Here is a 19,361-nt window from a genome sequence, read left to right as displayed (position 1 = left end):
ACAAATCACCTTTCTGTTAACTATTCAGACAGCAAAGGCAGGTTAGCTGACTAATATAGTTATCTAAAGCTGCCCTGTATTATTTCTCAGCTACACACAGAGAGGGATATAATTATTTTAAAAGATGTTTCAAAATTGCCCAAAATAACAGCAAGATGGGTAAGGGATTGGTAGACATGCTATCTTGAGGGATCCACATAAACCCTGAGTGAGAAAAGTTAATACTGTGGATGATAAAAGTGAGATTTTTGTCTGAGTAAGATTAAATGTTCAGTAAGAAAAGACATGACATGAGAGAGAGACAGAACATTTCTATTATGAGGGCAGACAGCCTTAGAAGAGGACTCATTTATCACTGATTGACAAGTAGGCTAAATTTTTACAAATGGAGGGGTGATACTGAGATGGTATATCCTTTTGACAACCAAGTGACAGATCATTCCTTGTCCTTGCCTTTGTTTCTTTGTGATAGAATTGTGAACAAAGAAGGTATGATAAGTATTTTAAACCTTTATTGCATTTAAACATAAAAAATAATGGCTTTGATGATTTATACAGAATCATAGAATCATTTTATGTGGCAAAGTACCTTCAAGATCATCCAGTCCAACATCTAACCTAGTACTGCCAAGTCCACCAAATCATATCCCTCCCACTCAGTCAGCCAAGGTTTGTTTAGGAAAATGAGGCTGCCTCTGCTACTTATTTTTCTTTGTTTCTTCCACCCACAGTTTCTTCAATTTACTAGCTTAAGTCAATGTAGTTACAATCAGATTCTTTTGTCAGTCTTTGTTTTTTGATGGCCTTTTACCATGTTCTTGTCTTCACTGTAATTATTAGTCTAAGTCTTAGATCATAAGCTCAAAACATCTCCAGGGAGGCCTTCTATCTTTAGGATGTATTTTCATAGTCTATATTCTTTCATTTAATCTAAGTACACACCACAAAGATGCTTACTTCATTTCACTGTCAGTGTTATATGAAGTCTTCACTGGGGTTTTTGTGGAAACAGATGTGGGTCATACTCCAAGCAGTAATGCCTCGTATGGACTGTAGGCTTGACTGAAAGAGTGAAACTGGGAGATTGGATAACCAAAAAGGCAAAAATATCCCTCTCAGTGATTTCAAGTCTATTTTGTGTATTTCTACTTTAAGTCTCCTATCTATGCACAGGTGTGTGAGGAACAGAGGCTGAGTGGGTACAGCTTTGGCATTCAGTATTTCTGGGATTGCCCAGGGCTAATGGGTGACTGTGGAATCTGGAGCCTGCCTATACCTACAGTTTGAACAATAGCCATACTCAACAAGAGAGAATTTCCCAGGGACCATTGGCTCTGAAATTGTGTGGAAATTTGGCCTGTGGTGTCCTACGAATCTAAAACAGCTGACAATGACATTTAGAAAATTAAGTCAGTAGAGCACGCTGAATGGTTCACAGGGCCCATGCCTGGATTAGTATATAAGGATAAACTGTTCAGCCTCTGTATTACCCAAAATATTTACACACTGTTCTGCAAGTGGATTATGTGATAGTCTACAAAGCAGCAGAAATAAATCCAACTCAGGCAAAAAATCTGCTGTGCAGGCTGCTTGTTGAAAGCCAGAGAGTGCACAGACAGATACAGACACAGGCACATACAGACATGCTACTTCAAATGCTTATAAAAAATAGATACATTGAATTTCAAGGAGGCTTTTTGGAATCCCATCAGGGTAGGGTTTACAGAGCTTTTTTCATGTTTTTTAACCCTGCTTCTATTTAAATGGATGGGAACTAAACATCCACAACCCTTAAGAAGTTGAAAATGAAGAAATCATTAGCCACTTGGTGCCTCACTTTCCAGGGAATAATAATTTTCCTTTCTTTCACCTCTCAACTCTCAAAGCTAATTTGAGACTATCTCATGTCGAATGACTTCCATGTCATTGCTCTAGAATCATCCTGGAGTTATGGGTATTCTCCAAATTCTCTTTCTTGCTTGAGGTTTTATGAAGATATGTATGGCATTTGCCTCATCAGTCAGGTAATTATTTATCTCAATTAGGAATTTAGGCTAGCTGGTTTTATACTCTGTCTACCTATTTTCTTGCAAACCAGGATGAATTGCACTTCCACATCATGGAAATTGTTCTTGACATCAACCAGCTCCCCTGGGCATTTTTGCCTGTGAGAACAGCCTCCCAGGATGACCATTTTAACACTTCTCTGAACAAGCAGAACTCCACTAATCCTGAAGTCCAGGGTCACAGTTTTTTAGAATAATTTAGGCTGGAACCACGTCCTGGAAATCATCTGGTCTTGTCCCACACCCAGGGTGGGTCCAACCTATTGTGGGTTGCTCAGGACCACGGACAGAGGTTCCATAAAATACCTGGCCCATCTGTTCCAGTGTTTGACTACCTTCTGAATTAAAAATATTTCTGTCTTTCTACTCAGAATTTGCTTTATTTTAACCTGTGGCCCTTGCCTCTCATCCTGTCACTGAATACCTTCAGGAAGAGTCAGGTTTCATCTTCCCTATACCCTTGCACTTGTTACACTGTTAGCATTCTCACTTGCCTCAGGGTCCGCATTGTGGTCACTGCAGCCCAAACCTGCCCTCGACTGCCACATCCTCAAACAGTTATTCTTTGGTTTGAGTAGAATATCCATAGGGGTACCTGCCATGTGTGAAAAAATATTCCCCAATTATTCCATAAATATCTCTGTTGCATGGGTGATGGATAGCAGAAAAAGGTAATATCTTATGTTTAACTAGAAACTAAATGACTAAAGCTTGACTAAATTTCTAGCTTGGCCAAAGCAATGAACACCCCAAAACACACTATTTATTAGCCTGTGGCACTGACATGAACAGCATAGGTATGATATATAATTTTTCAGAATTTAACTAGAAAGTGCAACTACAGTTATAATCTGAAAATATTTCCCGTCTTATAGGTAGTGATGAACATTAAAGTCTATTTGAATTGAGTATCCTTATTATAAACATTTCAATAGAAGTCATTGAGAATAAAAGTAAGAAATTACACAAGTTGATCATTTTTATACCCTGAGAATTTATCTCAAAAGGGCAGAAAACTCTTCTTGTATGATTACAGTTTTGCAGTCAATCATTTAAACCAATAACTATAATTTTATTTCTGACTACCATTATTATTATTAGGCTGTGAGCAGAATTTAAAATAATGAATGCCACCTACTGATGGTTTTAAGTGTTGCAGATTGTTGTAGATGATTTGATGTTTAGTGGTTAATTAGGACTAGGAAATCAGATAAAATGCAAGGCTTAGGCTCTTCACATAGGAATATGCATCACTGTAGACTTATCTTGCTTCCTCAACAGTCCTTAGTGAGACCATGGCTGAGATCTGTCCCTGAAAGTTCGGCAGGAAAGCAGTGGAGTAAAATATGGCTCCCTGGCAACCTTTCATTACTTAATCATTTCCCACTAGAACAGTGGAAAACACAGCCCAAAACTATATTTGGATATATTTAGCCAAGAGATTTATGACAATTGGGAAACTCCAAATAGTACACAATGTGATCATGCCTTCCCCAGCAACACAGGCCACTTTGGGCGTTTCTGATCAGCATTCAGATCCTTACACTCATTTGCCACTGCTGAACTCAGGGTTTCAGTTCTTATATTATTACACTTCAAAGTCTAAGTTCAGATAATCTGAAACAAGATCAAAAGCTTATGGGTAAAAACATCTGTCCTTCTTTGCGTGCTGTAGCATAAGCAGTGTGTTGCATGGTTTACAGAAAAAATTTTTACAGTGAGTACTTTGAAAACTCAGGCAGCTCAAACCAGGCTCTGAAAATTAGTGCCTATTTCTCCTCTTGTTCTCCCTGTGCTTCAGCTCCACATCTCCAAAGGAGAGCTCCTAACACCCACTATCTCAACAGGATGCTGTGAAAATGCAATTATATGCAAACAATGCTCAGATACTGGAAAAACAAATACAATAGAGACTGGAAAAACAAATACAATAGAGGAAGTCTGTGAAGAATTCCCATGCTCAATGCAAAGTTTGATTGGTGTGTAACACCTCAAGCTTTAAGCTGATCATCAAACAGTAAGCTTTTGAACTCTGTTTGGCTACGTGTCAAATGACACAGAGATCTCAGAAGAAAATAGCAGCAATCTTACATTGAATTTAATTCCTATTATAGGGACAGGAAAGATATGGGCTTCTACATTGTCTACCAATATGTGTGTCATGGTGTGCTTTATGATTATGCAGATTAGCTAGTCCATTCATCCATTTCATTTTGAAGCCCTAAAGCTCTTGTAGTCTAGCATTCATGTGTGTGTGTATATGTGCCTAGTGGAATAAAATGACTGTCATTGTATGCAAAGAACTATATGCAGATGAGATGTTCCTTCTCAGTTTTGCAATCTGTGTTGAGATAATTCTCATCACTCCCTAGCCAAATGTGGCATAGTCTCCAAAAGAATATATTCACAGTCTGATGATTTTCTGGCTCTACTAATGTTTGTTTTTATTTAATTTTATTTTTCTAATATTTTCTGCTATCAGCTGTGGATCTGTCATTTGCATTTAGTTCAGTTATTATTGCTCTAGCAAAGATTTCATAGGGTATTTCTATCTCAGTAGATTCAAAAACTGCCAAATCATCACCATTGAGATATTAATTATTGTAAACTCTTTTGGAGATATTCTTTCTGATCAAATATGGTCAATTCCAAGCCACTGAGAGTGGAGTAGGTATTTTTCCATGGTACAGGAGGATTTATCAATAAAGTTTTCATTGATACTGACAGGATGTATGTACTGACCTGAATGTATGTGCTCTTATTTGAAAATGTCCTTACAGGTGGGGGAAATAAAATTTAATGAAGGCAATTGGAATGTAGCATCTGTAACAAAGGGATCAAATGCATCTCTGTTTGGGTGTATTTCCCCCTGAAAAGATGTATAAATCTTTTCAAATTCATGCCTGTCAAGGATGGCTCAGTAATTTCTTGGTTTAGGACTTCGCATCTGCCTAAATCTAAGATGTTATTTTGCCTCTTTCACTGTGCCATTAATACAATAATTTGTCCATCTGGTTATCAAGACACTGGGTGCTATTTGCTGGGGACTTTGGGAAGGCAAAGTGGTATTATATTTTTATTTCCAAGTATGTCAGGTGTATGCACTACAGGGAAACAAATCAATCTCATCTGCTTAAAAATACTGCAATTAAAACACATGTCTGCTACCATTTGTTTGTGGAGACAAAAGTTTAATTATATTAGTATTTCTTAATTGCACATTTGTCCTGGATCTGCATCTATTTATTTCTATGGCATTTATGGCATTATTCATGGTGTCTCAGAACAAAAAAACCCCAAAACTGTGCCACCCAAAACAGTAATTTTAGTCAGACATGAAAATTATCTTGCCTTGAAATCTTTCTGAAGCAGACATCCTGTCACAGCAATTCATTTTTTATTATACTTCTTGTTACATTAATCCATTTAATTCAGATTTTAGTTGACCTTTAGCTCAGAAAACAATAGGAATTGAGAAGAGCCTGTATTATTCCTCTCTGATAGAAGTTTTGATAGTGTTTATCACTGCTGAGGGAGAATGAGGAGTTTACTCTGACGTCCTTGGCAGTACTTTTCCCTTTCTGGACGCAGTGGTGTGCAGCCAGGGGAGCCTGAGGTCTGTGTCTGGAGCACAGAGTACAGAGCAAGGTGAGAATGTGGTCCTTGGGCAGAACACGGATACCTGAGGCAGACAGAATGAGCACAGGAAGTAAGGCAGGAAAAATGTCCAGCTATACAGAAGCATGTTTTTCTGTCAGCCTTAGTTTGTTTCCAGCATGAAATGCCCATGCATGACTTGTGCCTTTTTATTGTTAAGAAATGTTTAAATGGAAATGAAAAGTTTGTATAGGAAAAATCATAGTCTTCTAGAAACACAGAAATTAATTTTTCATGAATAAAAGGACCCCTGAGACTGAAGTGTAGTAAAATGTTAGCATGGAGGAAGTGACCCCTTCTTCAGCAGTTGTGTCAGCTGCTTTTTTTTCTGACTTTTACAGACTTTCACATCAGAACAATTTTTTTTTCTACTGCGTTTCATGCAGCAAAATCTTTTCGGTACTTTCAGTTTATAAAACTTCTATATATAAAATTTACTGCATGGAACAATTAATTTATAAAGGAGAATATTCCCTCTGCTTCATATCTTGTGGGAATCTCATCTGAGCACTCATCAACTGTGTCTGTTACAAGAAGCAGCTCTGTAGGAAAGAGGGAAGAATTTTGCACAGTTTTTTTTACTGCCTAAGTAATTTTTCTTTTGAAAGATTTGTCTGTGGACTCATTTTGATTGTATTTTAGTTGAACTACCTGATTTATTCTGCAGGACTTCACTAAAGATTCCCAGCAATGATTTCCCAAGTCACCAAAACATGTCATATCTCAGTGCAATAGTTTATTCCAAATAATGTCTGCTCGCTCGCAGTGTAGGAATACTGGACCAGTGGAGGAACATATATTACAAGAACTTCAGTAAATTGATACGTTTTGCTTTCATATGCAAACTTGCCATTCTTATAACCCTAACTTGTTTTATTGCCAGTGTGAAATTTCCTGAACATTCCCTTCATCCTTTGGCAGCTGCTGCTGAGCTTTTTTATAAATATTAATGATTGCTTCTCACAGACACTATTTAATCTGCATCACTCCACAGATGTATGCCAGCAAAATCATTTTTTATTACTTTTTGCTTGTTTTTTTTTTCTTTTCTTTTTTCTTCTTTTTGCCATCAGAGAAGGAAAGACTCAATTCAGATCTGCTTGTTGACTTTTTGTTTTGTATATTTGTATTCCAGGGCTATGTTCTTGCTCCTAGTCTTTCTCACAGAAGAAAGTGAAAATCAACCCTTTCTCTGCTAATCCTGTTCTGATTTGAAGATGGTTGGTATCCCAGCACTGCTTTGTATCTCACCTTTCCTGATACAATCTCTCCTCTGAAATCCAGGGCACTGTTTTTCCATAGCCACTGTGGCAGTATTTTCCCCATGTGTTATTCTGCTGTCTTTGAACATGGCTTGGTAGCTGCAGACTTCTGTATGGTTGTGAAGCTGGGTTCGATGGGAGGTGGCTGCCACCAGCCTGAGATCTGCACCTTTTTCTCCCTCTTGCCTCTGTTCATCTCCTCTCACTTTGCAGATTTTGTTTATAGCAGAGAAAAAGCAAACACAGATCACAGCAAGGTCAATAGCATTATTTAAACATGGGGTAAATATTATGCAGTGATTCTCCTGCATATGAACTTAACAGACAATGGCTTTGCAGTACTTACACTCAATTAACATGCTCCAATCAGTACCAACATCATCATAAACTGAGATGAGTAACAGCAGCTTTGAACAAATCACACTGGAAAGTACTAAGGGGAGAAGTGTGATGGAAATCATCCTTCCAGACACCCTCAGTGTTGCTACCTCCTGCACTGAAGAGAGAATCCAGAGGACTGTTGCTTCTTTTCCTATCTGGCTACATGTACAGCTTGTTTCCTTCCTTCCTTCCTTCCTCTCACACTTCTCCCTCTCTTTCTCTGTCTTCCCCCCTTGTGCTTTCTCTCTATCCTGTCTCTTTCTTCCTCCCTCAACCCTCCTTCCATCATCCTGATTTTATTCTGTCTGAGAAGTAACTTGCACTCTTGTAATTGATGCACAACACCAGCTGTGAACCACCCTACTAAATCTTCGTGCATTTGAAACTTGATATTATTTGTGCAGGGGCATCATTCAACAATAAGGTGCTCCTTAAATGTGGAACTCCACTGTTTTAAAGTCAGTCTGATGTGTTTTACAAGAGAAAAAGCAGTCTCACTTTAGAATCAGCTGTGGGATTTGAAAATATTACTTTTCCCCCAGACTCCAGCTGTTTATTACTGATCAGTCCTGGGAAGAATGTGTATCTGGGAGTGTTGCTCATCATGTGCCTGAGTGCAGTTCAAACCTTCCAAGTGATGTTACAAGGCTGAGTCATTGTCAAGCCACACCTGCACCCTTTGTGGCAGCTTCTGGCTCCAGGAATAGCCCCTTTCAGCAAGACACTGTTTTCAAACTAACGCAAGACTTTATTAGAGACAACATTGACATACCTGGTCTATTCCAATGATAAGTCACTGCTGAAAGTGATTCAGACTAAATGTGCACATTTCAGTGTGTGTGTACTAAAGAGGATCCACACTCCATCCCACTGTCCTCCAGTGGGGTCTGTAATCTCACATCTCTGTGTGAAGGACAATTAGTGAACAAACAGAAGGGGCTTTGATTACTTAGGGATTACACAGCCTGGGAAGTGTAGCTATGGGGGAGTGTGAGGTTGTGAACCTGGAGAGATCTGTACCGCACTAAGAATGAAGAGGCCATTGCTTTGAGCTTTTTATTTCTTTTTCCTGTGAAGAACTGTCTTTTCTGAGTAAAACCCCCAATTAATCCTGAACCTTTTCTGGTATAGATTCCATCCAGCCACTTTTAAAACGGAAAAAAAGCTGAGCAAGTCCTATCAAAGTATCATTCACCTCTTCAGATCTTCCAACAGATTGATTTATTTTATGCTTTTTTTCTTCTTCTCTTTTTTGACACTGTATGAGCTCTCACTTTCTTTTATCATTTTCCACGGTAGGGCTGACACTCTGCCAAGAGCTAGATATTTTTTTGGTAGTTTGCTGGTTTGATTTTTGTCTTCTCATTAATGACGACTAATTTTAGCACTTTTAATGTGTTTTGAGTCTGTGTTACTTATTATTATTTTTAAAATGCCATACTATTTCATTGTGACATTTTCAAAATGCTGCTCACTGTTAACATCAGAACAATAATTTTATCATTGAACTAATTTTGGAATCCTTCCTGATCAGAGCAGGTGAAATATCCCTGTCTGTCATGGAAATAATTTTTGGTTGAGCAAATAATGAAAGCAAGATAGGGTCTTACATGTTTTGTGAAAGTCATTATCTTGACAGAGGAGAGAGATTGTCCTGCTGACCTGATGGAGAGGCTGTAGAGAATCCATGCCTTAAATACAAATCTATAAAGCATCAGACTTCATTGGTACTACCACTTGTGTATATTTTGCTTGATTTTCGGATCTTTCCTCTTCTGGTTCAGCTGCTCAAAATACGTTATTCACAGTGGCAGTGTTAGAAATCCATCCCCACCCTGCATGTACCTGGGCTTTTGTGCAGGCATCCTTTGAAGCTGTTTGAAGTTGTCACAGTTTTCCTTGTTGTGGTAGCAAAATCTGCTCTTTTACTCATACTGTAAGATCCTGTTCATTATCCACTTCTATTGTCAAAGACTTGGTTCTCTGGCCCATAACAGCCAAGGCCTTGACTTTGTAAGGAGTTAATCTTTTATTCAATTGTACTTATGTGCAGCAAGTGGGTAAATAAGGTTGCAGTAATTTTCAGCATGGCCTCCACGCTGACCTCCCTCAATAATGCCCCAAACTCATATCAGATCTCTCCTATGGTGTTTCTTTCCATCAGTAAGAGAAGAAACCAGATACAGAATTCTGAACATATGGAAGCTTCCCCTTTTAAACTGTTTTAGAGACTCACATGTCAGTCTGAAGCAGGAGCAGCTGCCTTTATTTTATTTATTAGAAATGACTGTCTTTTTGCACTCTGAAAAAGGCCTGGTATCTAATTTTGCTCTTGTTGGCTATGTTTTTTCAGTATGTCTAGTCAGAAAACACCCATGAATGCATTTAATAAAAGCATTAATGAATTTAAGAGCAGTGAGGGAAATTTAGGATGGGTATTGTGGAAATACCTTCTAATGGGAATATTTAGACATGGGATTAGGTTGCCTAGGGAGGTAAAAGAATTTCCATCTCTATAAACTTGCAGACTCTTGTTTGACAAATGTCTGCCAGGAGTTATTTAGTTGATCCTGTCTTATACAGACAGATAAGTAATATGACCTTTAAGGTCCTTCCCACTTCTGTTTCTTGGGTTTGCAAAGAAAGAACAGCATGTATGAATTAGGAGCCAGGAACACTCATGCCTCCTCCCAGAATCTGTAACAATCTTAATAACAGGGCTGTATAACAAGGACTAAAACACTCATCTTCATGAAGCCTCAAGGTGGTCTGCAATAATCATGTGCACTTTGGAACACAGAGGAAGCATCACCATTAAACACAGGAGTTAAATGTATTTTTAGACATATGAAGGGACATGTTGTTAGTAGCCTAGCAACAGGCTCATCATCCAACATTGTGGTGCATTTAGAGACACACAGATGTGCTTGAATGAATACTTTGAAGATAGAAGAAGTAAAAATAAACTGGAAGCTCTCCTGCTTGCTCATCTCTATCAACATCAGCAGAATCCATTATAAAAGTTTCCGTGGGGTGTGTTCTGCAGGCTGTTTTCATGTCAGCCAGGGAGCCTTGCTGATTTCTAACACTATCATTAGGTGTGTTGGGGTAATGTCAGTAATGAGGATACTGTGGAGTAACTAAAAAAATACCTCCTGATAAATGAGATCCTGCATCTAAAGACCTTTCCTTTGTTCCCTTCATTGAGTAGCAGTGTTTTCCCAAGCAGTCATGACCAAGAAAGGACTTCTTTCATTTTTGAAAATCTGATTTTTTTTCAAATAAAGGGGGAAGGAAGTGGCGGAAGGAAGGAAGGAAGTGGCGGAAGGAAGGAAGTGGCGGAAGGAAGTGGCAGAAGGAAGTGGCGGAAGGAAGGAAGGAAGTGGCGGAAGGAAGGAAGTGGCGGAAGGAAGTGGCGGAAGGAAGTGGCGGAAGGAAGTGGTGGAAGGAAGTGGCGGAAGGAAGGAAGGAAGGAAGTGGCGGAAGGAAGGAAGTGGCGGAAGGAAGGAAGTGGCGGAAGGAAGTGGCGGAAGGAAGTGGCGGAAGGAAGGAAGGAAGTGGCGGAAGGAAGTGGCGGAAGGAAGTGGCGGAAGGAAGTGGCGGAAGGAAGTGGCGGAAGGAAGTGGCGGAAGGAAGTGGCGGAAGGAAGGAAGGAAGGAAGGAAGGAAGGAAGGAAGGAAGGAAGGAAGGAAGGAAGGAAGGAAGGAAGGAAGGAAGGAAGGAAGGAAGGAAGGAAGGAAGGAAGGAAGTGGCGGAAGGAAGGAAGTGGCGGAAGGAAGGAAGTGGCGGAAGGAAGTGGCGGAAGGAAGGAAGGAAGGAAGGAAGGAAGGAAGGAAGGAAGGAAGGAAGGAAGGAAGGAAGGAAGGAAGGAAGGAAGGAAGGAAGGAAGGAAGGAAGGAAGGAAGGAAGGAAGGAGAAATGCACCCTGACAGAATCTAGACGTAAATGAGCCATTTTGTTGTTCATAAACAATGACATACAGTGGGGTCCAGATCCTTCTCAGATGGCTGCAATCAATTGGCAGTAAACAAGGGCAGGAATTAAAATAATCCTGTTTTGCTGTGGAAGACCATAGCAATGACTCTGAACAAAGATTTGAAGCAAGCCTGAGGATGTGGTGTATAATTTTTACAACATCCTTTGTGGAAAATAAATCATACTTTGGAGAAGTTACTGCTAGGGCTGAATGCAGGAAAGAATGTAGCCTCTTGAGTGTGAGGGATTTTAAAAGGTTGTGTCTAGAGGAGCTGGACAAAGAGACAAACAACCACTTCTTTCTTTCCCTCTTATTCTTACACACAACAAAGGAAAGTGAAAGGGAGGCATCAGTATCATTAGAAGCTATTTTAAAAGGCAGTTGATACACAGGAAGGTAAATGTAGTAGATCTGGTTAGAAGCATTTGGGACTTGCAGACTGAAGTGAAAGTGAAGTGAACAGCCAGCAGCAGTCCTTGGGAGCTAATGTGTTTTCTTGTGTTTCAGAAGAGGGTGGCATCTGCAAGGGAGTATGAGTATGCCTCTGGTCAAAATTTGATTGGCAAAATATGTTGTGAGAGGCAAGTCTGTACTTGGGAGCAAGCTCAAGCCAGCTCTTCAGAGGCAGCAGGGATTGATCCTGCCCTGTGCTTAAGTGCACCTTAGGAACAGTAATTCATTTGAGTTCATCTGCTCCTGTTGTTGCTCAGGATGGATAGAAGGATGTGACTTCATTCACAGGTACCAAAGGATTTGACCTGCTCAACACTCATCATCTTGTTTTCAAATTTGCATCAACTCTTGGTAAACTTTGGTGCCATTCTGACAACAGCTGTCTCATAGTTAGGTCTCTTAGGCTCCATTAGATGGCAAATGTTCTAATCTAAAAAGGTTTTTGTCATCTGAACCAGATGGTATGATTAATTCTGCTCTGAATGTTTTTAAATGTGGAAAGTATAAAGACATGACAATTATTCAGAAGGATGGCTGGAAGAAATCATATGTGACTAAGAGGTTCTATGGACATTGGGTATGTAATTTTTATACTTGATTTCAGCAGGGATGACTGCAAATTTTTTTTTTTGTCTAGTTAGTTTTTTTGTGGCTGTATAAATGCACTTGAGTTATTCTGCTAAGTAAGCAAAACAAGAACTCATTTTAACATGGGCAGTTACAGGTAAGACCAAGACCCACTGAAGGACTTTGCAGACCTTGCTGTGAGTGAGGTGGTTGAAGAGCCCTGAACCACAGAGAGCTGGTATGAGACACCTCTGCACCCAGTAGACAGCAAAGGATATGTGCCAAGGCCCACACAAACCAACAAGCACATCTTTAATTGTGTTCCAGAAGTGTTCATAAATCCTCATGTATGCAGAAAGTTTGCTCATTCTAGCCTTCCACTCAGGGAACTATCTTGGTTTTATTCCTGTTAGATCATATGCCTGACACTTCTGATCATGCATTCAGTGATTGCTACCAGCCAAAGACTGAAGAGAAGTGTAGCTAATGTCCTTAACTCACCTGAACACCTTCTACAAGGCTTTCAAAGGTACAGCTTTCCACTGAGGTTATACTCAACTCCCTTTCTGCATTTATTTGAAGGTGCCAAAGAGAAGATTAGGACTACTCAATCTAGAGGTATTTTCCCTGTCACCTCTAAAGAGATAGATGCTTCAGGGATCTGGGAAAAGTCCGGCTAAGAAGATAAGCAAACAGGGCTCCTGCCCAGCCAGCCTCCAGCATTCACTTCTCTCTTGGATCTTCCTGACTGAAACCTTAAAAGTCAGGCTCAAGGTGATTGCACACCCCATAACCATGTCCCAAAAATGGAAAACTGGAATGAGCCAGACATCAGCTTCAATGTTTCCTTCTTCTCCACTTTTCAATCATGAGGAGGATGCCAGCTTGACTCAGGACCTGTGGCTGACTACAAACCCCCTCACTGTGGCACACTGCTCTCCTGAGATGTTTGAAATACTGCAGCCTGTGCTTCAGTGTGTTCTTTATGACTTGACTTACACAATGTTGCAAAGCTGAAAACAACATTTTTGTAGAAGTGTTTCTTGGTGCACATGTTGAAATCAGAAAAAAAAGAGAATGTCAATTGGAGGTTAGAATGTCACACTTGATACACTGAAGTACAGAGTGGGTCCTTGAAAATCCTGAAAGGTGAATTTTAAGGTCAACTGTCCTAACACTCCTCCTCAGCTTCCTCACCTCCTCCTCCTCAAAGCCTGCCATTTTTCATTTGTTTTGAAATAAAAAATGATGCTCCTTAAATGTATATTGGCAGATTTAGGGATAAGATTTTTCTAGTAAAAATACTTCTTTTCTGCAAGTGAAATCAACAGCCCTGACTATTCCCTGGAAAGGGGTTTGATGGTTAAAGTTCACACCTATAGCTGCCTTTCTTTTGTTTTCTTGCTATCAGAATAAAGATGAAAATGTCTTTTCTTTTTTTTTTTTCACCTTCCAAGGAAAATTTGAGGGGGAAACCCCAGCATCCGTATATAAAAATGTCACTTGTCTGATTTTTGTGAAGAGGCTTAAGGGAAGGGATTTTCTAAAGCAGCTTAATAGCTGCCATAGAAGCCCTACAGATACATGGCCAGATCAGAATGGTAAACTAGAGATCTCAACAAAAATAGTCCATAACAAAGGAAGAAAACACAGCTGGTGACTAAGCAGAGTGGAAAGAACTGAAACAAAAGAATGTGAGAGCAGGAAAAAATATTTCTTCCAAGGCACAATGCGTCTTATTTAGTTAAACAACTATTATAGCTTATTTAACAAAGCAGTTATTTTTACCTTCTCCCCCTTTTTTGGCAAATCTAGCTGTTAGGATGGGAATCACATGGGGGAAATTGATCATCCATGGCAAGCTAGTGAACTGAGTCAAAATTTCTGATAAAGATGTCCCTACCTATGCATTAGCTAAAACGTATAGAACAGGAAAACCAGTCCAAATGGCTTGGAGAGGTAGCAAGTAAAAGTTAGGAGTGATGTTTCAAATCTGTTAGTTCCAACTAGGAAAAAGATCCAAACCAGTTTTAAAAGAGTAGTCTGCAGCTGGGAGGGGATTCTTGTCGTTGAAACTGATGGAAGAAATGAGGAAGAGGATTTTGATTTTGCTATTGGGACCCTCAAGAAACATGACACTGCTGTGTCACTGATTAGGAAGGTGAATTATGCATGTTGCTTTTCAAAACCCAGGTCTCTCTGCCAGTTTGTGTTGTTAGTGCCCCCTTCTAGAATACAGTTCCCCATGGGCAATGGCTCAGTGACATTCTTGTGCATATCAACCATCAGTGGTATTAAGGAAGGAGACAGGTGAACAGGTTCTGCCATACCTGTGTTCACTGGGCCATAAAAAAAAGGGTGAAGAGAAAAAAAACTATATGGAGAATTTATTCTTGTTTTCTTACTTAACACTTGATCAAAATCCTACTAGAGCCACTGGAAACAGTTCTAACTTCAGGACTTAGATGTAAATATCTGTTTCATAACAGAATATTGGCTTGGAACATAGAAATCAGTTCAGATTCAGGAATGAGATCTGGTATATGTCTGAAAGTGCCTTTGTAAAAATGAAGATATTTTTCTATTAAAGTCCTGTATGGAGCTAGTAGGAGACAAAAAAGAAAGGTGTAACACCTTGAAGGGTTAAAAGAAAAGAAAGCTTTTAGAAATCAGATGTTAAAAGGCCCTAATTACAGTCAGAGCTATTGTGACATGCAGCATGTCTCTGTGAGTGAATATTTTTTTCTGTATTTTACATTACAGTTCCCACATTACAATTTTTATCTGGGTTTATAAATAGAGATTAAATCTAAATGAATTATACCTGAATAATTGCAATGGGAAAATGTTTTTAAATAGAGAAAGTATGCACTCTTAGATTACATTGTGAATATTATGGTACATTAATTCAAGAGGGAAGCAAAGACTTCAATATATTTCCAGTACTTTAAAAACCCTTGTTCTTGCCATCCTTCATAAGCTCATTTTCATGTGAATTGAAGTGAATTTGTTGTCATGAAAGTTTTGGTTTTTTATCAAAAGTATCTACAAATTATCATTTTTCAATATAAAAAGAGAAGTTTTCCTACAGAGCTTATACATGAAAGTATCTAAGCACAGGAGTGAAAAATAAAGAAGCTGAAACACATGCAGAAGCACTCGGTTGTTCCTTCTTACATATTCTGAAATTCTCTCAGCCTCAAATGCATATTCACCAGCCCCAGACAGGAGGATTCTGATTTTCAAGCTGTCGGCTGCCTGCTGCACAGATCCCTGTGCCTCCCTTTAAAACACTAATCGTGCAGGTCTTCGGACCAGCTGCTTTCTGCGAGGGCTGATCTGCCCTCCACAAAGAGGCAGAGATTGAGGAGTGAGCATCTCAGCCTGGCTGCCCCCAGGCAGGAGGGGCAGCCCATGACCCGAGCTTCACCTTGGCACCACTCAGGCCACTTCTGTCCTGAGGTGCAACAGGGGGTGACTTGGAAAAGCCTCCTTCTACCTCCCTTTTCAGCCCCACAAGTCCAAGCAATGCCTCCTCCTGCTCTCTTGGTGCCTGGTGTCCTGAAAGCCATGCTGATCCCAGGGAATTAAAGTGAAGATCTGTCCTTTATAAGGCATTTGTCTAAGGCTGAAGGAATTATAGGCTTTGTGTGCATTAGGACATTAAAAGGGCCAGGGCTGAGCTCTGCTATGTGCTCACCATCTGCTGAAATGTTTGCACTGACTTTGGCCCAGTTCTGCCTTTGGTCAGCTAAGTGCTTCCCAAACAGTCTCTGGGCTTGTGGTGGTTACCACAACCCAGCAAAGGGCCAAGCCAATATTTTAAATTGTATGCGTGATAGTAATACTAGTACATTATTTATTACACATATAATATATGTAATAAATAAAATATATTTATATAATGCACATTTATATACTAGTTTATTAGAAATACTATTTTTATAGAGAAATACTATTAGTTATTATATAGATAATAATTACCATGTAGCTATAAAAATCTATCAATGTGTTAATAATAATCATATCTAATAATATGATGGCACATTAATATTGGTCTCTATGTAATGCTACTATAACTGCATTGTTTAGGGGTAATCAGAGGGTTTAGGTGTATACCTGCACTGTAGCATTTATCTCAGAACCAAGGAACAGCTCCCATTTCATTTTACTGCCATTACAGATGTGACCGCAAAGTCCAGCAACTGGTCTGCAAACAGAACAGTGGTGTCTAAATTGCTGTGGGTTATCTCTGTCCTCTGGAGACATCTGCCACAAACCATGCACTGAAGTAGAGATAGCTGTGCTCAGTTTATGATGAAATCCCCAACTCTGCTCATATAATTCTGGTATCTAGCAGTGACTTTTGGAGTCACTGGGGCACATGCCTACAGCCATGGGGGCCTGTACTCACCTTATTACTTCTTTTATATTGGGATGCTTTTTCATCTGGTTTATCCTTTTTTTTTTTTTTAATATCATCATTATAATTTTTAAGAGGGCAATTAGCAGGCAGCTTTTCCATCTACAGACAAGAAACATGTGGCTTCATCAGCAACTCTGCCATGGTCAGAATTTGCAGCACTGTTAAGGATACCACATGGAGTTCCTCCTTAGATTCACAATCCACAAGAAAATTAGGGCCAGAGACTGGTAAAACAATGTTTTATCAGCTTTCCTAAAATGTGCTTTAATTACTTCCCTTTATCAGGTCTATGCAGCCCTTGTTTGCTAGGAGAAATTAGCTGGAACTAATTTACAAGCAATGAGTAATAGGCAATTTATCTAGTAGCTTACAACTGTTGCCTAGATACAAATCTCTTCAAATGTTTTTGTGTATAAAATGCTTTGCAGCAATTTGTTTTGCTGACAAATTGTCAAACAGAACACCAGGGCACATGACATAACTACCTTTACTTCCTTTTGACACAAAATACTGTCCCTGTGCTGCCACTGAATAGGTATAATAAGGAACAATATCTTGCCAAGCCCTGTTTGGTGAGAGAACTCTGCACTTAGTTCTCATTTGCCTCTGGAGCATTAGAGACATGAGGGTACAAAGATCAGAATTTAATTTAATCAGATGACTTAATAGCAGCTGCTGCTACTTTTGCAAGGTAAAACATTGGAGAAAATGACTATAAAAAACCCACAACCACCCATTCAAATACACCGAGGTAATAAAAGGCATTCTGTATCTGTCTTAAAAGCAGAACTGTTGGAATTGATTACAAGGATGTTAAAAATCTGTGAGTAGCAACCAAAAGAATTGCAAACCAGATTATCATACTCTGGAGATGTTTTGAACCAGCTTTCTTCCTTGTTCTAATGTGTGTGTCTCCCTTGCCAAAATCAGTCTGTGTACAGATGTATGCAAATCAAATATTGGAATTCCCAAGGTGAATGCTAAGCTGCACCCACATGTCCAGCTGCTGAACTGTGTCCCAGAAACACAAGACTCTGGTGGGAAACAAGGAAATCTCCTTTGCAGAGATTTGCTGCTCACTCTGATTACACCCACACTCTCCTTCTGGCAGAATGAGTAGTTTTATCAAACTGTAACATGTAAGGTCTTAAACTAGAAGATATAGTCTTCTTTTTTTTGAGCTTAAAAGATAAAAAAAAAGGTGGAAAATAAAAGAAGCAGGAAAGCCACTCACATGAAGGCAGCTGTAAATCTTCTGTTGCATTGTCCCCCATTGATTTATTTCTTATATTTTTGAGCTTCATCAAAGAAAGGATATTGGAGTGTACTTTAAGAGTCTGGAACCCCTGGGTGAGGAACTTACTTTTGGTCATTTGTAACATTGCTCAGTTTCCCTTTCCCTGGCAGCTTCCCAAACAGAGCACAGGCAGGCTGAGCAGAACAAGCTGGTTCCCATGCTTCTTCACACTACCCTAGCTAAAGATAATTTATGGCAGTCTATCAAGAATATTTTTTTTTTTTTTTGTAATTTAGAAGTTTCTAACAACCACGAGTTTCCATATTAAAACCACTACTTAACATTTTTAAAAACTGCAAGCAAGAAAGCTGGGAAGCAAACAAACTAATGCATGAGATAAAGTAAAAATTACCCTCTGCTTCTTTCTGCTGCCTTTGGCTCTGGTCTGCTGCTATATATCTCCTCTAGGTCTAAAAGATTCAGATAGTCACTACCAAATCACTTCTGCCATAATTATGCCATCTCAGCTTCTCTCACCACCCCAGGTATGGGAATAGGTATGAAGCTCTGGAACTCATAAAGCTCAATCTCATAATCTAAAGGTCATAAATTCAATGTTCGCATGGGGCACCATATATCACTGGCTGGGGGCTGTGTACAAATCACCAACAGGACAGGACTGCCAGGAACGTGCCTTGAGCTGTTTTATTTTCTGCCATCAGTCTCATTACATGGTTATGACAATGGGAAGATGCCATCAGCTCGCATCTCAGGCAGCAGACACAGACCTTACTGTTACACCTTACTTTAAAAGTTTTGTGACCAATCACACAAAGCAAAAGCATATTGACAGTGGTTCTATCCAATCACTATAAGCACAGGTATCTTTGGTTAAAACAATGCTTGCTTATTTAGAATACAATACCAGCCTGTAAGCCTTAAGATACAATGCACAGAGCTCCATTATTAACCTTAGAACTTCCTAATATCTCTCTAGATAGACTTTTCTGCAGCTTAAAGAGGTATTCTAGCCGAGCGTTAATACACAGACCATTGTTCTATTTGTCCTTACTTTTCTACTTCTTACATAATTTTTCTGCTGACCTATCTCATGGCTACTGCTTAGCTTTAATCACAGCTCTGCTGTCTTTGAGGCCTGTCTTTTGCAGCTTTCCCAAAACCCTCTGATTTTATAGATTCCCACAGAGGGTTGGGGAAATGGCAGTGAAGGTCATCCAGGGGTTTGCCCAGAGTCAGTCACCTCCACACGTTGTAACTGGGGCTGTTCAGAAAGAAGAAAGGCAATTGTTTTAGGTAAGGACTGGGGGAAGACTAA

This window comes from Motacilla alba, chromosome 1A, assembly GCF_015832195.1.
Source record: "Motacilla alba alba isolate MOTALB_02 chromosome 1A, Motacilla_alba_V1.0_pri, whole genome shotgun sequence".
Classification (NCBI taxonomy): Eukaryota; Metazoa; Chordata; class Aves; order Passeriformes; family Motacillidae; genus Motacilla; species Motacilla alba.
This window is presented reverse-complemented; position numbering follows the sequence as displayed.